The sequence below is a fragment of the Pteronotus mesoamericanus genome, unplaced genomic scaffold (assembly GCF_021234165.1).
Source record: "Pteronotus mesoamericanus isolate MK-2021 breed Mesoamerican mustached bat unplaced genomic scaffold, CSHL_Meso_final contig_228, whole genome shotgun sequence".
NCBI lineage: Eukaryota > Metazoa > Chordata > Mammalia > Chiroptera > Mormoopidae > Pteronotus > Pteronotus mesoamericanus.
Window position 1 is genome coordinate 853,524 of NW_026555095.1, and position 6,352 is coordinate 859,875.

At 36.1% G+C, this 6,352-nt stretch overlaps 1 pseudogene; it reads right to left on the reverse strand.

Annotated features, from left to right (window-relative positions):
* Positions 1 to 2,001: 2,001 nt before the first annotated feature.
* LOC129069639 (60S ribosomal protein L28-like) lies at positions 2,002 to 2,387 on the reverse strand (annotated as a pseudogene).
* Positions 2,388 to 6,352: the final 3,965 nt, after the last annotated feature.

Here is a 6,352-nt window from a genome sequence, read left to right on the forward strand (position 1 = left end):
AAACTTTTAATACATGAGTCGTCTATGAGTTTTTTAGTATAGCTTATTCTATAATTACCACCTGATTAGTATGTTATGCTTATTTCAATCAGTTGCATTTCCTCACAGTAAAGAGTGTGGAGAGGAGAGTTTTGCTCCCCTGCAACCCCTTGGCAGTCATTGCTGCAGGACCATCCTCTTCTCTTGTCTTAACGGACAGCTGAGCAGCTGTTTCCCATCCCCTCTAGGAAGAACTGTTTTGGTTGTGGAAAATCAAGCCCCATGGTGTTTTGTTGATTTATACATACATATATGGCTGGAAGTTGAGAGGTAGGAGAGGTCATCCAGTTAGAATGGGTTCTAAAATCACATCATCTAATAATTTGATAGCAGAAGTAGGGGTGAGGGTTAGGAAATAGGGCTCCAGAAAGAAAGGGAGTAGGAAAGACAAGAGAAGGGACATTGTACAAGTGGGGAAATCTGCACTTGGTGGTGGTTAGTGTGGCCCAGATTTTGAGATCTGGCCTTCCCTGTTTGAAATAAACCTGCAGAATCCGCTTCAGACCAGTAGCCCTCTACTTTCAGGAGTTGAGCAGTACAGTGGTAGTGATTTACAAGACATTTGATTGCCTCTCCTAAGCCTAAAATCACTGAGGCATACCAAGAGTTGGTGGTATATTGCCAGATATTCCTTTAATATGGGCTTAATGGCATTCAATTAATTAGAGATAAGACTTAACATACAAATGCAAATAGTTATGATTAAGGTATGAGAGAAAGAGTGAGTATCCTTGATGCTACACTTAGGAGCAGAAAGTAGAACCTAGGTATATGAAGTAAAATCACTTATATAACAATACCTAGAACATAGTAGGTATTCAAGATGTGTTTGTTGAACACAAATGTACGAATGATCTGCCTTATTTACTTACTTAAAAATGTGTGGAGCAAATGGAGGTTGTATTTTGCAACTTCAATGGGGCACTGTAATTGCCGATTCCTTTTTCCATTTATAAGTTAAATGTAATCATTGTAGAAAAGTAAGAAAAACAAGCATAAAGAAAAAAAATTCACCTGACTTATACCCGAGTTACAACCTTTATCAGCGTTTTGATTTATATCCTTCTAGAATGTTTCTCAGGCAAACCTATATGTCTAATATCTACAAGTATATGTATATTTTACATAATAGAATCAAACTGTGCAACTATTCTCTCAGTTGCATTTTCTTGCCTTTAAAAATTTAAAAAAATTTTTATTTTTCAGTTGCAGTTGACATACAATATTGTGTTATTTTCAGGTATACAACACCATGAGCATTTAATATACCTTACGAAGTGATCTCCCAGATTGTCTAGTACTTATCTGACACTATATATAGTTGTTACAATATTATTGACTATATTCCCTATACTGTACTTTACATCCCATGACTAATTTTATAACTGGCAAATTGTACTTCTTAATCCCTTTCACCTTTTTGACTCATCCCTCCAATCCCCCTCCCATCTGGGGACTAAAGTATATACTGCATTTTCATTTAACATTATGGTATAAATGCTTTTCCTTCTCAATAAAGGTAATCTAGATTAAAGAACACAGACTTCTGAGTCAGCCCAAGCTTGTTCTAATTCTCTCCCTGACATTTACTAGATTGTTGAGCTTGGGCAAATCTCATTGCTTCTCTGAACTTCAATTTTTTCATTGCAGATGAAAATGGGAGTAATAGTTCACACAGTTCTTGTGACAACTAAATAAGATAATATACATAATTAGCTCATATGTGCTTCATAAACAGTAGCTATTTTGAAATTTGCATATAATCAATTATATGAATTTATTCTGTTCCTTTTAACAGTGATGTATTGACCATCATTGCACTGACATTTTACAAGCTTGTCATTTTCTTTCTTTCCCTCTCCCTTCCTTCTCCTTTTCCCCCTCCCCTCCCCTCTTCCTCTCCCTTTCCCTCTCTGGAAGAAAATTGGCTAATAGCTTTATTGCTTTGGGGGCAGGGAGTGCTCAAGACCTCTTGGTGGGGCAGGCCCACTGCCTTTTCACCCCCGGCTTCTGGCTGAACGGGATGGCGCTGGCCCCGCAGTTGGCGGCTGTGCGGAGATCTGGGCGGTGCTTGGTTTTGCCCTTTGAGTGCCTGAGGCTCTGCTCAGGGTGGCCCGGGTATTTTCGTTGATGGTGGTTCACACTTGGAGGTGGCCAGCTTTCTTTGGCCGGATCTCCGCTTTATGAAGATCACTACAACTTTGCTATCGCCCTCTGGCTCCCCACCCATCGTCTTGCGGTGAATCAGCCCGTTGCAGCGAAGAGGAGTTGCGGGCCTTCAGGTTTTTGGGTTCAGTGCTGTATGCCTGCTGGCTCCTCTTGATCAAGAAGCCGAAGCAGTCCGGCATCCATGGCAGATGCACAGACGTGGCGGGAGCTGCAGGGAACGGGGCCTCCACTTGCTGAGGCAGGCAGAGACGGAAGGAGGATTTTTTTTTTTTAAGACAACTTTTTAATGTGAAATTGCTTGGTTAAGGAAATATGTTCATTTTGATCTTTCGAAAGTACTATATTTAAAAAGCTTTCCTGAAAAGTTGAGCCCATTTATAGCTCCACTAGTAATATATGAGAGCTTTATTTCCCTACACCAACTCCAATTCTGTATATATTTTTCATTTTTGCTTACCCGATGAATGAAACATAGTATCTTGTTTTAATTATCATTCCTTTTTACATGCATAATGGCTTTTTGATATCTTTTTTTGTGTGTGGATGTCCTAGTCATGCTCTTGTTTTTTGCTTAAAGATTTGTAAGAGTTTCTAATAAGCATTTTAATTCTCTGCTGTATAAATTGCAAATAAATTTTCCTGTTCTTTTTTGCCATGTAGAAGTTTTACATTTTTTATTTTTATTAAATTAATTTTTTTCTTTTCACAGTTTTTAAAAAAGATTTTATTTATTTTTTGAGAGAGGGGAAGGGAGGAAGAAAAAGAAGGAGGCAATCGTTGACTGGCCGGCTCTAGCACATGCTCCCAACTTGGACCCACCTGCAACCCAGGCATGTGCCCCAATGAGTCAAACCAGCCACTCCTGCTTTGCAGAGCCATGCCCAGCTGAGTCACACTGGTCATAGCTCTTTGTAAGTTTTATCTTTGAAGTCATGCTGAAGAAGACCTTACCTGACTTTTAAGATTACAGAAATGTTGCTCACGTCCTTTTTCAGTACTTTTCAGTGTATGTGTATTTCTTTTTTTTACACAAAGTTAACACTCAAGTGTGCAACTTGATACGTTTTCCCCTATGTATAGATCTGTGTATACACCACCAAATCAAGATGTAGAATGTTTCCAGCACTCCAGCAAGTTCCCCCATGACCCCACCTAGTGAATACCCTTCCCAAAGTTAAGTGCTATTCTAATCACTGTGTCTATAGCTTAGTTTTTCTGGCTTTTGAACATCACACAGTATGACTTTTGTTACAGCCTCTTTTATTTAACCTTATGCCTGTGAAATTCATTCATATTCCTACATGTAGCAGCAGATATTTTTCATTACTCTGAAGTATTCCATTGTATTATAGCACAATCTATCAATTCTGATGTTGGTTGACGTTAGAACTGTTAAGAACTTTCTTGTACACGTGTTTTGGTGGACCTAAGTGCTCATTTCTCTTAGGATATACCAGATTATGGGATTCCTGCATTTTAGAATACACTTATATTTTTCTTTAGTAAACACTGCCAAGTCTTCCAAAATGGCAGTACCATTTTACACTCTCATCAGCAATGTGTAAGGTATTTGAGTTATTCCATATCCTTGCCATTTCACTGTTGGCTGTTCTGTTGGATTGGTTCTCATTGGGGTTTTTATTTGTATTTCCCTTATGGCTAATGACGTTGAGCACCTTTGCAGATACTTATTGGCCAATTGAATATCCTTTTTTATGAAGTACTTGTTCACATTTTTTGCCCATTATTATATTGGATTTGTCTTTTTCTTATTGATATGTAGGACTTCTTTATGTAACATGATTGTATGTGAGTGTATTTTTTAAACAATTAAGCTTTAATCTTTCTGTATTTTATTTTGCTATATGCTGTAAGATCTAACCTAATATTATTTTTAAAAGGTTAGCTAGATATTCTAATACCATGAAAAAAAGGTTATTTTTCCACCAATATAAAAATACTAGCTTTTCTATATACCACTCTCTAATATATACTTCAGTCTATTTCTGGACATTTCACTCACATTTCATCAAGAAAAAAATGATCTGTCCTGGTATCTCTACCATGCTGTTTTTATTGTTTTACCTTGAAAATACACATTAATATCTCATAAAGAAAATTCCTTTTCATTAGGTTTTTTTAAAATATTTATTTTTAGAGAGATGGGAAGGGAGGGAGAAAAAGAGGGAGAAAAACATCAATGTGTGGTTGCCTCTAGCATGCTCCCTCCTGGGGACCTGGTCTGCAACCCAGGCATGTGCCCTGACTGGAAATCGAACCGGTGATCCTTTGGTTTGCAGGCTGGCACTCATTCCACTGAGTCACACAAGCCAGGGCTCATTACTTTTCTTTAAAAATACTTCATAATTTGTTCTTCCAAGTGAATTTTAGAAGAATTTTGTCCAATTCCAACAACAGCATTAAAAAAAAGCCTGATGGATTTTGATTGGAACTATTTAAATTTAAATATTGATTTGAGAAAGAAAACTTCCAAGGAAAGAATGTGAATCTGGTTTGCTGATGTTGTTTTATTTGCATCTACTATGGACTGAATTGTGTTCCACCAAAACTTGTGTGTTGAAGCCCTAACTTTCAATATAATTATTTTTGGAGATGGGGCCTTTAAAGAGGTAATTAAGGTTAATTGAGGTCTAAGGGTGGGATCCCAATCTAATCTGACTGGTGACCTTGTAAGAAGAGGAAGAGACCAAGGATGCACTCACACAGAGAAAAAGTCATCTGAGGACCAAGCTAGAAGACAGCCATCAGCAAGTGAAGGAGAGAAGCTTCAGGAGAAACCAACCCTGCTGACACTTGGATCTTGGATTTCTAGTCTCCAGAACTGTAAGAAAATAATTTTCTGTTGTTTTAAGCTATCTAGTCTATGCTATTTTGTTATGGAAGTCCTAGTAGACTAATACAGTTCTCATAATTTTTTTTTTAAAAACATCTGATTCTTAGATGTTATTTTAATATTATTGAAGAATAGAGAGGAATCTGATAATTGAATACATTTCAAATGAGGTAATGGGGTATTTCTTTAAGTTAAAATTCATGTAACTTTAAATTAACTACTTAAAAATATACAGTTCAGTAGCATCTAGTACATGAACAATGTTGTGCAGCCACACTTTTATCAAGTTCCAAATATTTCATAATCCCCAAAGAAAACCTCACATCCGTTAGGCAGTCACTCTCCATTTCCCTTTTCCCACAGTCTTTGAACCCACAAATCTTTTTTCTGTTTTTATGGATTTATCTATTCTGGATATATTTCGTATAAATAGAATCATACAATATGAGGTGTTTTGTTACTGGATTTTTTAACTTAGTATAACATTTTCGAGGTTCATTTAAGGTGGTAGCATGTATTAGTATTTTATTTATTTTTATAGCCAAATAATGTTCTTTTGTAATGTATATACCACATTTTATTTATCCATTCTTCTGTTGATGGCCATTTGCGCTGTTTTTACCTTTTGGCTATTGCAAATATTTTTGGTATGAACATTAGTATGCAAATATTTGAGTTCTTGTTTTCAATTCTTTGCGATCTCTATGAGTAAATTGCTGAATCATGGCAATTCTTTGTTTAACTTTTGAGGAATCAACAAATTGTTTTCCATAGCAGCTGCACCATTTTATATTACCCTAGCAGTGCATAAGGTTTCCTATCTCCACACATCATTACCAACACTTATTTTACATGTTTCAGTTATAGCTGTGATATTAAGTATAAAGTGATATCTCTTTGTGGTTTTGATACCTTAATGACTAAGAATGTCTATATGTGCGTATTTGTCATCTTTCTTTGGAGAAATGTCTGGTTAAGTCCTTGGCCCATTTTTTTTTTTTTTTTTAGTTATTTGTGTTTTGGAGGTTGTAAGAATTCTTTACATATTCTGGATACTATGATATCTTTTGACACAGTTTTAAATTTCGGTGAACTCCAATTTATGTGTCTTATTTTATTTTTTGTTGCTTGTACCTTTGGTGTGGTATTTAAGAAATTATCATCTAATCCAAGGTAATGAAGATTTAGACCTATGTTTCCCTCTAAAAAGTTTATGGTTTTAGTCTTTATATTTATGTTTTTGATATATTTTAAGTTAATTTTTGTATGTGGTGTGTGGTAGGGCATCCA